Consider the following 17602-nt stretch of genomic DNA (forward strand, 5'->3'; position numbering starts at 1 on the left):
TCCTCAATCTTCACCGAGCACCTCCCAAAGAAACCAACCCACTCCATCGGGTCCAGAGGCAAGAGAGACAATGTCTACCATTCAACCCAAGTTTGCCGATTTTAAAATCGTGTGCAAATATTGTGGAAAGACACTTTGCTATGGTGAGCAAAGTATAAAACTTATCATCTGTGCTGGTGATAACCATAAGTGCCCGAAAAAACCCTAATTTTTCCTGATTTTTTTTTGCTCCAGTTGAGCCATTTACAATTCCCTGTTTTTTGTTTCTCCCCATAAAAAATACAAAAAAAATATAAAACTGTTCAGAAAAGCCAAAAAAGTTAAAGATGTTCAAAAAAGCAATAAAAAAATATAAAACAACAAAAAGAATAAAAAAACAGTTCTTTTTAGAACTACCTTTAATTTATAAAAATAAACCTATATTTTTAAAGAATCTCTGTCAATCTTTTTTCTGCAGGGTACACGTACCGGTACGTGCATCGGGGCGCGCACCGAGGCGCGCACCAAAAGAAAAAGAAAAAAATAATAATGAAGGAGTGAGCATGAGGGAAGAACACAGAGAGAGTAATGTTAAGAGAAAGAGAGCTAGAGGGAGCAACACAGAGGGATTGTTTATTACATAGTAAAAAACAGAGAAGGTATAATAGGATGTTATTGAGAAAAGGAAAATGAATAAGGGAGCGAAATTAGGGAAGAGAGACGAAGAAGAGTAAAGTAGAGGTACTGGGAGAATGTGAGTGGGTGTTGAAAGAAAAAGGAAGGACAGTAAAGAATGGGAAATGAAGGGTAGTGACGGAACCGGGATAAATGAACAACGTGAGGGAGGGTGAGAAAAGAGCAGTGAGTGTAAGTAAAGAGGGGTGAAAGAGGGTGAAAAAATTGATTAGGGTAAGACATGGGGAGTAACAGAGAGAAAGGACAGAGAGAGTAAAGGAAACAGTGACTGAAAGGGTCTGAGTGAAACAGCAAAGAAAGGTAAGTAAGGCAGTGTGGGTGACTTATAGGGAGTCAGTGGGTGTAGGTGGGGGTGTGGGTGTGTAAGGTGTGTGTGTGGGTGTGTGGGGTGTTTCGGAGTGGGTGGAGGTGTGGGTGTGTGACATATGTGTGCGGGGGGTGTGTGTGTGGGGGGGATGTGTGTGTGTGTATGTGAGGAGTGTGTGTGTGTGTGTGTGTGTGGTGTGTGTGTGTGGGGTGTATGTCAGAGGTGTGTGTATGTATTGGGGGGGTGAGGTGTGGGTGTGTGTAGGAGTGAAGTAAATAATTAAGGAAAAGAGAATGAGTGAGGGAGCAAAGGAAGGGAACAGAGGGTAAGTGAAGTAAAGAATGGGGACTGAAAGAAGTTGAATTTGAGAGGGGAAATAGGGAAAGGGGAATAAACATGGAGAATAAGAATAAGTGAGGGAAGCAGAGTAAAGAAACAGGAGTGAGGTAGTTGAGAAAATAGTAGTGAGGTTAAAGCAAAGGGTGATGACAAACTACATTTTTATAGTCACACTTACCATATAATAAATGTAACTTTAATTAGATTTTTTTTACTACACTTTGTATCTGTGAAGGAGAGAAGAAAAAATAAGTTATAATTAGTAAAATATGTATTTTAAAATAAAAGATACAAATGAAGAGGTTAAAAATCATAACAGTGTATTTAGAAATAAAGTAAGAGTGAAGGACACAGAAAGGGAAGTAAGGTAGAAGGACAAAAAGAGGGAAAAAGAAATAGAAGGAGAGCAAATTACTAAGAGTAAGGCATACAGATTCACTGACAGAGAGGAAGAGAAGAACAGAGAAACGAACTGAAGGTAAGAAAGATACTAAAAGAATGTGAGTTAGCAAAACTAAATCAGGAAACAGTAGTAAGTAAAAAGATAATGACTGAGACGGAAAGGAGTCTAATTAAGGATGCATTTAGAAGAATGAGGAATGGAAGATAACTGAGAGTAAGTGAAGAAGAGTCATAGAGTGAAGGGATGAAGGGAGAGAGGATAATATAGAAGGATTGAGGGAAAAGGAGTGAGGAAGTTAGTAGACAGACAGACTAAGAGAAAAACTGAGTGAAGTGGAGTACAATGAGTGAGGAAAGGAAATGAGTAAGGGAGCAAAAAAAGGAAAGAGAGGAGAAGAGGACTAAAACAGTGGTACTGAGAGAAAATGATTTGGTGATGAAAGTAAAGAGAAGGACACTGAAAGATAGGAAATGAGGGATAGTAATGGAACTAGAGTAAAAGAAATGGGATGAAGAACGATGAGAGAGGAGCAGTGAAGTTGTTGTAAGAGAAATGATAGAAGGTAGATAAACACAAGTGAACATAACACAAGGAGAGTGAGGCACTGAGGACATAGAGGTAGTGAACGAAAAATAGAGAGAAGAGGTCAAAAGAAAGGAGCAAACAAAGATAAGCGAGGGAAAGTGGGTGATTTATAGTGATAGAGTGTGACAATACTGCTGAGCGAGTAAAGAGGAATTACTAAAAGAGCAAAGGAGGAAAATACGGAAAAGGGAAGTAAAGCAGAGAGACTGAAAGCTGAAAAGTTATGCAAGGGAGAGAGGGGATGCAGACAGTTGAAATGAGAAGTGAAAGAAGTGGAGTAAAGGAACGGGGTGAGAGAGAGTGAGAGAAAGACATTATAAGTGAGTAAAAAGAGCTGAAAGAGGGTGGAAAAAGGAAAGTGAGTGTCAGACAATGGGAATACAATTTAAATTACACAATACAAAGTATAGAATAACTTGTACAACATGTTACATAGTTTATTTTTGCTGTTCTTAGAATATATTGAATTTCACTTAAAACAGTGGGTTCAAATTACTCATCATATGACAGCGGGAAAAAAAAACACAATCTAAAAGATTGTGTTTTAAAAAAAAACCTTAGAAACTTACAAATGACAAATGTACACTAATCTTTGATTCACTTACTTTTCCTTTAGGCCAAATAGTATATCATGAAGGTCCTTTTTTCGTTGGAAAGTACTCTGCTGTTGACTAAAAAATCCATTTCATCGACTTTCTAGAAGAAAAGCTCCAAGAACATCTGAAATATCTTCATTATTTTCATATACTCCTTTTTTTCAGTCATGACTCTTTGCTCATTCCTTCACTTTTCCTTTAGGCCGAATAGTGTCAGATGTACGAGTATATTTTCAAATTAATGAAAAGAAACTCTGAAATTACCGTTTTTCTGACGTTCTGAAAGAAAGGCTCATACAACGTTTTCACAATATTTAAATATTCGTAATTTCATCTCTGACTCACTCATGTTTCATCATTTTGTATGATACTGATATCACTTACTATGACATCCACTTACAGTACCTATATGACAACTCAATTATTTATATTATCTGGATCACTTTTACTCAGAATATAATTTTAAACAGTAAACTAACTTTTATTAACTGCTCCCGTCTTCGTAGGCCAATTACCGTTACTTAAATTTTGGTTCTAAAAACACTAGGTAAGAATTTTTCAAGTCAAAAGGCAAACGTTGTTTGAAAGTCAAATGAGTGTCATTACAGTGGGTCCAACCTTTACGACATTTTAAATAGCATGTGTAATGCCCTGATGTTGTTGAAGGACCGTCATGATAAATAATAGCTACAGTTGTAAAAGTTCTTTCTGAAATTGATAACTGAGAAGCCACAACATTTTTAATAGAAGTTGTCAATTTACTTCCATGAGGTCTACATCGTTGGAAAAGTAGAAATTGGGGGAGAAGGAGGATAAACTAAACCAGGCCGGCCTCCTAAATAACGTTGCAGAAAAAGAGAAACCAAATATGGATTCAGAGACCTGGTTTGTGTGTCGGTCACTGAACAAATTCTTTCAGTCAAGATGCGGTCCTGAGGGGAACGAGTAGGTAATACAGTGCGGTTTCGCAATTAAGGAACAATGCTTCCGTGAGGTGATCCTGCCCCCACCTAAGACCATGAAGTGCTATTAAGCACCGCTATATGCACAACAAAACAAGTACAATCGTATGTATCAGATGCATGTTTTATAGTTAACAGCGTGCAATTCTTAATTTTATTAGTTGTATAACCGTATCAGGTATATATAGGAGTGGCAAATATAGGGCTGGTCCCTATATGGTCCTGATGAAAAGCCTGGGGAGCTTGAAACATGTTGACCATACACTAATTTAGCCCTAATTAATGGTTAAAATGCAGTGTTAAACCCCTTTTAAAACATACCAACCTAGGAGCTAAATAAATTTGTTGAGGCCCACTAGCACGGTATTTTTACCTATCACTCACACCCACTCTGTCATTATCTCACTCTCACCCCACACATAGTCTTTCACGATAAAAGTGCTCCTGCGTAGTTCGCTAGTCGCAGCACGCCCCTTTTCGTAGAGAACTGGGAGGGCCCCAATGATGAAGCATGTCACCGTGGGGAAACCCCGGTGAGTGAGGGGACACTAGAAAGAAATTTTTCTTTCCAGATTGGTCAGGACTGAAAGAATTTGTTCAGTGACCGACACACAAACCAGGTCTCTGAATCCATATTTGGTTTCTCTTTTTCCGTCTACATCGTTGGAACATTAAAATGACATATTTACCATAATTTTGTAAAAATAATGTAGACAGCATTGCAGACTTACATTGAGTACACACCATATTGTGATCAGCTGCTTTAACTAGATTATTAAAAGACACTGATTTGCAGTCTGGTAAAGTCAAATATATAAATCTTTCAGTGTCTATTCTAGTACTACTTGATAAACTACAATTGTCGCAGTCATGCTGCCATTGATAAGAAAGACTAAAAATATTTTTTATATCTACTCCTTCATCTTCCAATCCATCAAACATAAACATTAAAAATTCCTGACAATCCTGCTGAATATTCTGTGAAAATTGATTTTGACAAGAACATATGTCTAGAAGATTTCGAATTTCTGAAACACTTTCTATTTTTGCTCTATCACTGCTACATTTCTGAAACACAGAATTCAATAAACAGCAGAATGTTTCATCCCGATTTTCAACAATCTGTTCTTGTTAATTTTGAAGAAAAAAAAACAACATTAAGCACTACATTAGCATAGCAGTTGACACCAGAACTGTTTTCAAACTGAAATCCAACAACATCTTCAACAGAATCCTTTTTCTTTCTGCTTACTATTACAGTTTCATCTACTTTTTGTCTTTTTGCTAGTACCTCACTGCAATTATTCTCATTTCTTCTTTTTCGGCCTACCACACGTTTTTCAACAGAGGATATTGAGGCAAATGTGGAGCATATTCTCTTCTTAACTAATTGTATTCTTTAACACAATCTAGATCAAAACAAATCTTTGTCTCATCACACTCAACCAAGTACAATCCTGATAAAGTTCTGACTCGTGATAATGCCACATATGCCATACCTTCTTTAAACACAGAAGTTCCAATGTTCACCAGAGCACTATCTACACTTAAACGTTGAGATTTATGAATTGTCACCACATATGCCAGACAAATAGGGAACTGTTTTCGGCGAACATATAAGTCTTTCACAAGCAAAAATCTAGCAGAACAACGACTGATTTGTTGTACTTCCTCAATGCCATCAAATTTAATTTTTAGAAATTCAAATCCATCTCTATTTCTGTAATTCACAAAATCAACAACATGACCCATTGCTCCATTTACCAGACCTCTTTCAACATGTAAATTCCTTCTCAAAATGATACGACAATTTAAACACACATTCAGAGTCTTTTCAAAACCAGCAGTTTTAGATATACTCTTCTCTAATGAATCCAATTTTGATTTCAAATTTTCAGACAAAATAATTGTTGCTCCCATATGCTCTATTTTATCTACAGCTTCCAGTTTCACAATCTCTTAATTTTCTAACTTTAACATTTTGTTGTTGAACATGGAACATTCTTTCACAGTTGGCATCAAACATATCCCAGATTTGTTGTCAGTAATTTTCTTAAAAATATCCTCTGGAAGAATGTTTTCATCTGGATACAAGTTTGAAATTAATCGTGCATGTAAAGCTTCCTTCCCATGCTCACTTAGTTTTCCGATTCTTACATCTTGTAGAATATTTTTATAACCTTCATCCTTTGCCTGTCGCATATTTTGAAGCAGTTCTGCATATTTGAAGTTTAACCATATATTAACGTTTCCAATGCTTCCTAGGCACTTCCTGGTATCTTCATGCGTGAGCATTTTAAACACTAGTTGTCCTTTCACTGGAGTCAACTGCAGTAGATCTCCAAAAACAATAATGTGTTTTCCTCCAAATAAGACATCATAGTCTGTTCTAAGAATTTCTTGCATTCTCAAATGCACAAAAGCAAGCATTAGATTTGAGACCATGCTTACTTCATCAATGATAAGAAGTTTCATTTTCTTCAGGATTCTCGAAACTTCAGAACACGCATCCCCAGATAACTTGTGGTATTGCAATTTATTATCATGCTCAACTGGTAGCATCAGTAAACGATGTAATGTAATCCCTTTAATGTTATGTGCTGCCAGCCCAGTTGGAGCGGTTACAACACAAGACAGCGGTGATTCAGTCCTTTTCTGCAAATAAGTTGCAATTGCTTTAATCAGAAAACTTTTTCCAGTTCCCGCTTCTTCACTCACGTACAGTTGGACAGGCTTAAATGATGGACATGAGCACTCTTTTTTCTCATGACTGAATCCATGTTCAATCTGTTCTGTGACTTCGTCATATATCTGTTTCTGCTCAATGTTTAGTTGTTTCACCAAATCTTCTAAGTTAATTACATCCTCTTCAGCTTGTTCCATAGCTCTTTCCACCTCATCCATAGCAGTGGCAGCCTCATTTTGAATAATTGGTCCTCCTAGTGGATCCTGCCTCAATGAAGTAGAACTCTGGCTGCCTTGAGAACTGTCTCTAGCAATCTCTGCAGCAATTGTGGCTTCTTGCTCTATTTCTTCGTTCAACATTTGTGTTAGGAGAAGGGCCAACTTCCACAGGAGCGAAGAAGAATCCCTCCACCTCCATAACACAGAAGCAGGAATGCGATATCAGATTATACAACACTCCTGTCTACTGTCTCCTAAAAGTATGAGGGAATTTACCCAAGGAGTGTCCACCACTCTCCTCATACGAGGGGTAACAAATAACAGAAGGCGTCTCAGGGGATGGTCCAGGCTAGGAAACAAAAAGCAAGTTATGAACAGTAACACTCCCAACGGTTATTCTGTTTAAACATAGCAAAACATTGACATGTGTGATTAATTATGGATCTTACCCCAACTGTAGGTCGGGCGAGCTTCATCGATGAGTCCAGGCAACAGGGAGGGGGCCAAAAGAACTCACGAAGGACTCAACACACCTCAGACGCAAACAAAATCTTAAAGGAAGGTGAGGTGAACCGACCGGCTGTCTGAAGGGGGGGCCAGTGCAGCGGAGCAGTACAACCATACACCAAACACAAGCAAACAAACACAGAAGAGGAGTGAGGGGCACCGACCGGCTGCACAGGGGGCAAGTACAGCGGAGCAGTACCCACTCAGGAGGTGAGACACCCGGCCCCTAGTAAGACAGGGCGGAGCGCTCACACTCGATAGGAAGTCCCAAAAGAATGATACCAGCAAAGGAGGTAATGCAGCCACCAACAAAAGAAGAGACTGAATGAAGTGAACGGAAGACGCCCGAAAAATGCGTGAGCGATGGCAGGGGCGTCGCGTTCACCGGTATTAGAAGCGGCGAAGAAATGCCGAGTACCGTTTAGGCAAACACACACTCCAAGAGCAGGAATTCAAAGGGACAAGGGGCAGCAACCAAGAATAACAGCGTCTATATTCAAGAACCCCAGCAGAGAGTCCTCAAGACGCCAGCACAACACACGAGCAGGAACCAGGAAGTGGAGAGGGGGCGTGGTCACGAAGGAGTAAGCCAAGCAACGACGGTAGTGCGCTGCTCCTCCTTATTCCCCTTAGGGAAGGTCTATGAAGTACATGCTCATACAATAAGGGGCCACAAAAAAGTGTCAGAACCGCACTAATCACACAAGTCAAGGCTGATTCCTAACAATTTGCAGATAATTTCGAAAAACAGGACATTCTATGGTATCCTTGGTTGCATTAAAAGAATCTTCGTAACAGAGAAAATCTCCAAGTAGTTCCTCTTCTGTACGCCATGGTTTAAAGAGTTGCAAAAGAGCCAAATAGTAAAATTCCCTTTTGTCTGAATTTTCGCAACTCAATTTTCGATGATTAATCAAATGACCTTTTCTCTGTTTCACTAAACATCCTTCACATGCAATCACAGCATATGTTCCATTATTGATATCTTCTCTGATGTTTCTCTTATAAATATAGCTTTGCAGAACTTCATAGAGACAAGCGTTCTCAAGGTGAGGACTTCTATTTGGATAGTATGTATCCAACATGTTTGTCTTCAAAATATCTGTACTTTCTGGTTCTTTCTCCGCCAAATACTCTATTTCTTGTACAGATTTCAAAACTCGGTTTCATGTTGCAGCAAGACCTAGACTCACCCAAATGATGGTTCTAGATTTGGCATATAGACTTGCTGATGACAATCGATCAGAACATTCATATGCTCCAATTTCTCGATGTGACAACATCTTCAGACTGTAACTGTATAATATCTTGCTTAGACTCTTTTCATGTGAAATGTCCTCCCACATTTCCTTCAGTTCTGTCTTTTCTTTTTTTGTGATGTAAGACGTCACATATCGAGCCACAGCAATAGAGTTGTCAGCAACAAATTGAATATCCATGTTAGCATTCCACATGGACAAAATCACTGGGTTGTAGTACTTGGATTCTTCGTTTCTTTTTAAGTTGTATGTATTTTTGGGTGATTTCCTCGTCACAGTATGTCGTAGAGAAGACATCAAATTATTTACTCTTCCTTTAGAAATCACTGGTCGTGGAAATCCGAAACGACATTTTGTGTAGAACTTTTCCTTGTTTTTGAATTTTTGACGACAATACTGCCCACAACGATGGGATTGAAAGCGTAAAACTTGTTGCCTTAAACTGTTTTCCTCTGTAGTTTTCGGAACAGCACATGTTGAATACTCTTCAATGAAACTCATCACTGTTTCATCCGAATCTGTTCCAAATGTGGGTGCATCTTTAATCCACAACAACATATGTATGTGAGGAGCACCTCTCGCTTGATACTCCTTTCTCCAAAAGAAATCCAAAACCTCTCCAAGGGGAGGATTTTTTTTGTTGGTAATAAAAGACATCATAGCTTCAAATCTATGATTAAAATATCTGCATACATTCACTGGATCCAAAGAACACAGTTCTCCAGGTGTTTTGAATTCTATATTTTGTATATTTGCATTTGCCTCGCATATAAATTGAAGTAAGTCTTCCCATGCATACTCGGCACAGCTAAGAGTGAGGAACCATGTAGGAGTTCCTAAGTTTCTTAGCATACATTTCAATTCCCCATGACGGCGGTACCAATACTCGTTTGTACCACGCTGACATGCCATGAGATTGATTAGATGAGATTCCAAAATATTATCTTGCAGATTGACTTTCTCCATAAAGTCCCTCGCCGAAACATTTTGTAGATGTGTTCCACTTTTCAGTATATGATTTACTGCATAAGAAAGCCCAGACAAGTCACTTTCATACAGTAGATGAAACAAATATGGAATGCATTGACGAAACCTTGGATCTTCAGCATATAATCTTAAAGTCCGGTATTCAGATGCAGGAATTTGAAGTGGTCGATCGTCATATCATCCACCTCGACCGGTTGGAAATAGCTGTGGAAAAGAACGAGCTTCCAAACTTTCTTCCCATACACTAATGGGACTTCCTTTTGCTGCTTTCATTTGAAACAAGTCAATTGCATTCCCCATTACTTCTTTGGAATGCAAAGGATGAACAGTATAATGTTCATATATTTCTTCACTTCTAGAGACATAAACTTTTTCAATTTGGCCGGCTGAACAATCACTGTCTTCTTCTGTAGCTATTTCCTCTGCTCCAACACATACATGTTTGTAGTACTCATTGTTTTTGACTATATACAACGTTGCCTTTTTGACTTTCCTAACATCCACTAAATCTTGCCAGATTTTCTTTCTCTTTGTTGGAACTCCATTAACTAGAATAACTAAAGGTTACTCTTCTACTTTTTCTATACCAATTGTATCAATATTTTTCTTGAAATCTAGAGGCAAATAAACAACTCTTCCCTTTAATCCTCTCTGCAAATCTGAAGGAGGCAATTTCCCTATCTTAGGCTCCATGCGAACAATAGCCTGAAAAGGATGGACACATTGAATCAAAATAGATTCATATGTATTCAAATCCATCAATTCAGCAGGAATGTCTACCAACTCAAGATTATTATGAACAGCTCTAGCAGGCATTCTATTTTCATTTAATTTATTATAACAATATTTACAAATACGCTGATCAGAACTCAAATCAAAAGAATTCTCCACCAACAAATAAGTTGCAAAATTCTTCCATTCACTATTATTTTCCATTTCACTTTTTGCATATAAATCAACTAACCTAGTCTGAATCTTATGAGTCCGTCGACAACACACACAAGTAAAATTAGGCCTTTCACTTGATTTTACCTTAAACTTAGTAATTTCCTGGTCAAACTTTTCTGTACTTGAAATCTGTACATTGTCTCCCACATTACCTTCTATTACTGTGTCAATTTCTACACTGTCCTCTTTTTCACCAAAATAACAAAACTCAATTTCTTCACAAATCTTCTTCACATCTAATTCAGTTCCATGCAAAAGAGCACTATTTAACTGTTTAAGCTTAAGAGCTGGACTTTTTGCATAATACAACCTTCTCACTAATTTCCTCATTTTGTTATGATGCACTGCTAACATCCTAAAATGATGAAAAAGACTCTGACATACTTTTCTTGAAAGACAAGCCAGTGAATGGCCTTGCAAACCTGTGTTTTCTCTCACTCTGCAAGGATCTAAGTCTTGCAACATCTTCATTTTCTGTTTTAGACTTTACTTACTATATGTACGTAAGAAATTACGAAGCAAATCAATTGATTCCTGTCGCACACTACAAATACTACTACACACCAAGTGTACACTGGACCCTTAGTACGTCTCCCTAAAACTTCATCAGTTAACACCTCTTCTGCATCTCTAGACACAAGTTTATCTTTTTCAATCCGACAACCATCTTTCACCTCATATGCTCGACCACTGGTGTCAACTGCATGCACCAAATTATTCTCCTGAAAGTAACTCTCCTCATTAAAAAATGGCTCACAACTTGAACTATGCATCCATTCTCCAGAAAAAACTTTACAAAAATTAGTCCGATTAATTACTCTCTTGCATCTACTCTTTGATTTGAAAACCTCAATTGTCTTGTTAAGTGTCCTAATTCTATTGATTACTAAAATAAATAATTTTTTCTTAACTTCAAAAGCCTGATCAACAAATTTCTCTACATTTTTCTTTTTCTTGTAAAAAGCAGCTCTCTGTTTACCTTTCTTAATGTTTTTTAACAAATTTAAAACTACCCTATTGTGAAACATTCGTTTACGAATGTCCCTAAATTGGTTTTGCCTTCTATTCCTATACATATTATTCTCTGCTCCTGCAGTATTAAACATTTTTAGGGGACCTCTCCTTCCTCTTCAAATTTGCTCTCTCCTTTTTTTTTTATCTACATATGTTCCGAAAGAAAGACTTAGTTGTCTTACCAGGAGCTTTTTTCCTGTCTTTTGAAGTATTTGTTGTAGAGGAGTGCTTTAATTCCGTTGCTGTTTTTGATTTTTTCCGCTTCACATCTTTTCTTCTCCTCTGCCTTGAGGGCATATTTCCTTACTATGCAAATCTTGATTTCAATCTGTGATAAAGAAAAAAGATAACACATTTTAGACCACCATTACCAAAGAACAAAGCAATGACAATAAGCAAACGATATAAACACTACTTTACAACATATCTAAGTTTATATCACAACTATGTAACTAGGATTAAGACAGAGAAAACGACTTAGAGGAACTAACACAAAAAGACAGAGAGAGTCAGACAAAGAAACAGATAGAGGAAGAAAAACATAGAGAAGGAGTAAGACAGAAAGAGTGTATAATACGTTATAAGACAGAAAAAGGATGTAATAAGGAGAGGGAGTCAGTCAAAGAAATGGACATAGGGAATAAGTTAGAAAAAGGATATAACAGGGTGTAAGACAGAGAGAGGGTGTAAGAGGATGTAAGACAGAGAGACGGTGTTAGAAGGGGACAGGATGTAAAAGAGACTAAAACACAGAGAGGCTGTAAAAGGTAGACAGAGAGACTAAGTTTGAGACAGAGTGTAAGAGGAACTAAATTAGAGAGAGGATGTAACAAGGAGTAATAAGAGAAAGGGAATAAATCAGAGACAGGGTGTAAGAGAAAGTAAGTTAAAGAGAAAGTGTAAGAGAGTATAACACAGAATCAGGATGTAAAAAGGAATGAGTCACAGAGAGGATGTTAGAAGGGGACTGATGGAAAAATAGAGTAAGTCAGCAACAGAATATAACAGAGACTTATACATTCTTCATAATAATTGGTAAAGAAACCTTGGTGCATAAAGGAATTGTATTTTATAAATGAGCGATGTTTCAGTAGTCTAATGAAAAGCTTATACATATGACCTTTTGTCTGTTTTTCAAATGTTATTCTAAAAAAAGATTGTGAGGCCTAAGCAGGAGTGCAGATGAGATGAAGCCTGTCCAGGGGAGCACAAAAGTTGAGGCTTGTGTCCAAGAGTGCAGTGGACAGGACTAAACTGGAGTAGTGTGCAAAAAACGATGGGCCTCATTTATGAGGCCCTGCGTCAGTTTTGCGCTGCTGATGCGTCACTTTTTGTGACGCATCGGCGGCATAAAACATGTGCCTTGTTGCGCCATATTTAAAAAGTGACGCATCTAGGTAGATGCGTCACTTTTTAAACCCCTGCGCCACATTATACCTGCGTCAGGTATAATGTATGCAGAGGGGGCGTTCCCCCGCAAAAAGCCTCGTAATAGTGACGCAGTGAAATCTATGAGATTTCACTGCGTCACTTTTAGGACACTGTTACGTCAAAATCTTGCGCCTGCCTCACAGCAGGCGTAAGGCTGACGCAAACCCTTTCACATGGGGCTTTCCCCATGTGAAAGGATGCAATGCTGGAGTTGCGTCACTTTTGTGACACACTCCAGCAATGCGTCACTTTTGCGCTTACAGATACGTCAGAAATACTGACTTATCCGTAAGTCCTTGCGACATGATGCGTCATACATTAAATATAACGCATCATTGGTGTCGCAAGGAGTGCGCAGTGAAAAGTGACGCATCGCTGTTTTCATAAATAAGGCCCTCAGTGTGCTTCCTAATCTGAGGTAACACAGGTGACATGATTATGAAAGGTTCAAATTTTTTTATGTAATCATGCACACACTATTTATTCTTTCTCAAAAATGTAAAAGCCATTGATTTGCCCCAAAATCGATTTTTGAATAACATTTTAGAAACAGAGTGCAGGTCCTGTGTACAAGCATTCCATTTCAGTACTGAAAACTCACTATTTTACAAAATATATTTCCCCTCTCTTGCAAACATTCCTACCAAGCATTACCCAAAAAATGACACAAACCAACAGCAAAGAAACTCAGTCTGCTTCCTAATCTGAGGTAACACAGGTGACATGTTTGTGAAAGGTTCAAATATTTTTATGTAATCATGCACACACTATTTATTCCTTCTCAAAAATCTAAAACCAATTGCTTTGCCAATAAATCGTTTTTTGAATAACATTTTAGAAACAGAGTGCAGGTCCTATGTACATGCATTTAATTTCAATACTGAAACCTATTGATTTGCCCTGAAATTATTTTTTAAATAACATGTTAGAAACAGAGCACAGGTCCTATGTACAAGCATTCAATTTCAAAACTGAAACCCATTGATTTACCTCAAAATCGTTTTTTCAATAACATTTTAGATACAGAGCGCAGGTCCTATGTACAACCATTCAACTTCACTACTGAAACCTCACTATTTCACAAAATAAAAATCCTCTATCTTGCAAATGTAGATACCAAGCATTATCAAAAAGCATGACACAAACCAACAGCAAAGAAGCTCAGGGCCTCATTTATGACGCCCTGCGTCAGTTTTGCGCTGCTGATGCATCACTTTTTGTGACGCATCGGTGGCATAAAACATGTGCCTTGTTGCGCCATATTTAAAAAGTGACGCATCTAGGTAGATGCATCACTTTTTAAACCCCTGCGCCACATTATACCGGCGTCAGGTATAATGTATGCAGAGGGGGCGTTCCCCCGCAAAAAGCCTCGTAATAGTGACGCAGTGAAATCTATGAGATTTCACTGCGTCACTTTTAGGTCGCTGTTACGTCATAATCTTGCGTCTGCCTCACAGCAGGTGTAAGACTGACGCAAGCCCTTTCACATGGGGCTTCCCCCATGTGAAAAGATGCATTGCTGGAGTTGCGTCACTTTTGTGACACACTCCAGCAATGCGTCACTTTTGCGCTTACAGATACGTCAGAAATACTGACTTATTTGTAAGTCCTTGCGACATGATGCGTCATACATTAAATATAACGCATCATTCGTGTCGCAAGGAGTGCGCAGTGAAAAGTGACTGTTTTCATAAATAAGGCCCTCAGTGTGCTTCCTAATCTTAGGTAACACAGGTGACATGATTGTGAAAGGTTCACATTTTTTTATGTAATCATGCACACACTATTTATTCCTTCTCAAAAATGTAAAAGCCATTGATTTGCCCCAAAATCGATTTTTGAATAACATTTTAGAAACAGAGTGCAAGTCCTATGTACAAGCATTCTATTTCAGTACTGAAAACTCACTATCTTACAAAATACATTTCCTCTCTCTTGCAAACATTCCTACCAAGCATTACCCAAAAAATTACACAAACCAACAGCAAAGAAACTCAGTCTGCTTCCTAATCTGAGGTAACACAGGTGACATGATTGTAAAAGATTCAAATATTTTTATGTGATCTTGCACACACTATTTATTCCTTCTTAAAAATGTAAAAGCCATTCATTTGCCCCAAAAACGTTTTTTCAATAACATTTTAGAAACAGAGCGCAGGTCCTATGTGCAAGCATTCAATTTCACTACTGAAACCCATTGATTTGCCCTAAAATCGTTTTTTAATTAACATTTTAGGAACAGAGCACAGGTCCTATGTACAAGCATTCATTTTCACTACTGAAACCCATTGATTTGCACTAAAATCGTTTTTCAATTAACATTTTAGGAACAGAGCACAAGTCCTATGTACAAGCATTCATTTTCACTACTGAAACCCATTGATTTGCCCTAAAATCGTTTTTTAATTAACATTTTAGGAACAGAGCACAGGTCCTATGTACAAGCATTCATTTTCACTACTGAAACCCATTGATTTGCCCTAAAATCGTTTTTCAATTAACATTTTAGGAACAGAGCACCTGTCCTATGTACAAGCATTCAATTTGACTACTTCAACCCATTGATTTGCCCTAAAAGTGTTTTTTAAATAACATTTTAGATACAGAGCGCAGGTCCTATGTACAACCATTCAACTTCACTACTGAAACTTCACTATTTCACAAAATACAAATCCTCTATCTTGCAAATATTGAAACCATGCATTTTCAAAAAGCATCACACAAACCAACAGCAAAGAAGCTCAATGTGCTTCTTAATCTGAACTCTCTATCTGTATTCAATGAATCATAACTCACCTTTACAAATGCTTTGGGAGATTGAGAACAGTGTCAGAAACACACACCAATATTTCTTTAGAAGAGCAAAAGGTATGTTCTCCAGGCACTGCAACCATTAATGGCACATAAAACCTCTAATTCTACACACATATTGCTCATGGTAACCAATCAAAACTCTTCCCTCTCTATTTTCAAACCAACACCCTCCCCCCCCCTCAGCCCTTTCTACCTGTTACCATAGCAACTCCCTCCTCACTGAGCTCTCAGGGTTAAAAGTTTATTCTACAATGTTGCAAATGAACTCAGCAAGGATGTTTGACCTCTCAATACACCAGCTTATGAGGTGCAATGTTTCTTTAAATGACTTTTTCTTAACCATTCAAATTACTTCTTTCACAGAACAGAACCATGCACCCTAACTTTCAGTTTTCAACTTTCTAAATCCACCAATCATTGCTTGTGATTCAAGAGCACTGAAACTCCACAGTTTTTGTTTTGCATACTCCTACTGTTCCAACTGCCATTTTATTCCTACACTTCATCTGACTGCACCAGAACCTCCTCTCACCATGTATTCTGTTTGGATTATTGGACATAGCTACATCCACTGGGCTCAAAGGTATGCAGCTCTCAGAAATGTTCACAACCTTGATTTACCAAATGTGCACATCAAATGGATTGGCCAAAGAGGATTGAGATGTCATCAATTGATACCATTGGTGAAAACTTTGCACCATCTGCCACACCCTGGCCTTATAATTTTGCACTGTGGTGGAAATGACCTAGGCACTTTGACTGGGGTAGGTCTGGAAATGGTTTTAAAGGACACCTTTGGACAATTGATGACACTTTTTCCACAAACTGCCTTGGTATATTCCAATATATGCCAAAGACAGAAATGGAAGTGGTCCAACCAATTTTGTCCACAATTTGAGAAAGCACGGAAACATGTGAAATAATCTTTTTCCTACTTTTTTCACTATTTTTCACCAAAGTACGCTCCCCGGTACGCTAGCCGGTGCGCGTACCGGGTGCTCCCCCCGCGAAAAATTAAATTTTCTTTTTTTTGGGGCATATATGTACCTCTTAAACTCCCCTCAGAAAACCTAGGGGGTCAGGGGGTGTCTACCGTGCCCCTTTTTACACATTCCCAACATTGTTTGTCCTCCATCTTGTGTCTCAATTCCTCCGAAACACAAGATGGAGGACTCCCGTTGCCCTTACCGGTACGCGTACCGGGGCGCTCACCGGTAAGCGCTCCCAAAAAAATTTTAAAGTTAATTTACATAAACCTCTGTAGAGATGTTCACCAAATATAGAATAGGCCATACTACATACCAGTCCCTACCATTTTTCCCAAATTTGAAGGAATTCCATTGAGCCATTTGGCCTGTAGCCCTGTCTTAATATCCTGAGGTAAATTACATGACAAAAACACATCTGAAGTATTAGAATTTACAACCAATTAAAATGTTACTTTCATTTTCTACTATTATTTCCTGACATTTGATTGGTTATGTACATGAATATATATAAAAAAAAAAAAGAGAGGGAAACACAGCCATTTTGACTACTACTTCCTGAAGTACATTTGAAAAGGATTTTCACTGAATAATTCAACTTCTTTCACAAAGCTCTGACCCTGTGCCTCATGGGAACAGTCCAGTGTCTAACCCAGGGTGGTGTGGAGTGCAAAAAAACGATGGATTTAGGCCCAGATCCTTGTACTGGGGTGAATGTATGACATTGTTCTACATTCTGTCCATCAACTGTGTTTTTTGCAATTTTCACCCCGAGTGGGCTTGGTATGCTCAGACGTGAGTCCCAGGCTCTCCACAGCACTGGAGTCAAGCTATCCAGGCTGATGAAGGCTGATAGCCAGAAACCGGTCCTTGGATGCTTGA

The 17602-nt window shown here is 38.3% G+C and overlaps 1 pseudogene across 1 annotated transcript in view; it reads right to left on the minus strand.

Annotated features, from left to right (window-relative positions):
* LOC144754207 (E3 ubiquitin-protein ligase TRIM39-like) overlaps positions 1-17602 on the minus strand; it is a 214047-nt pseudogene that overhangs the window by 164837 nt on the left and 31608 nt on the right. The gene's annotated exons all lie outside the window — the stretch shown is intronic.

Source organism: Lissotriton helveticus, chromosome 5_1 (genome assembly GCF_964261635.1).
Source record: "Lissotriton helveticus chromosome 5_1, aLisHel1.1, whole genome shotgun sequence".
NCBI classification, from domain to species: domain Eukaryota; kingdom Metazoa; phylum Chordata; class Amphibia; order Caudata; family Salamandridae; genus Lissotriton; species Lissotriton helveticus.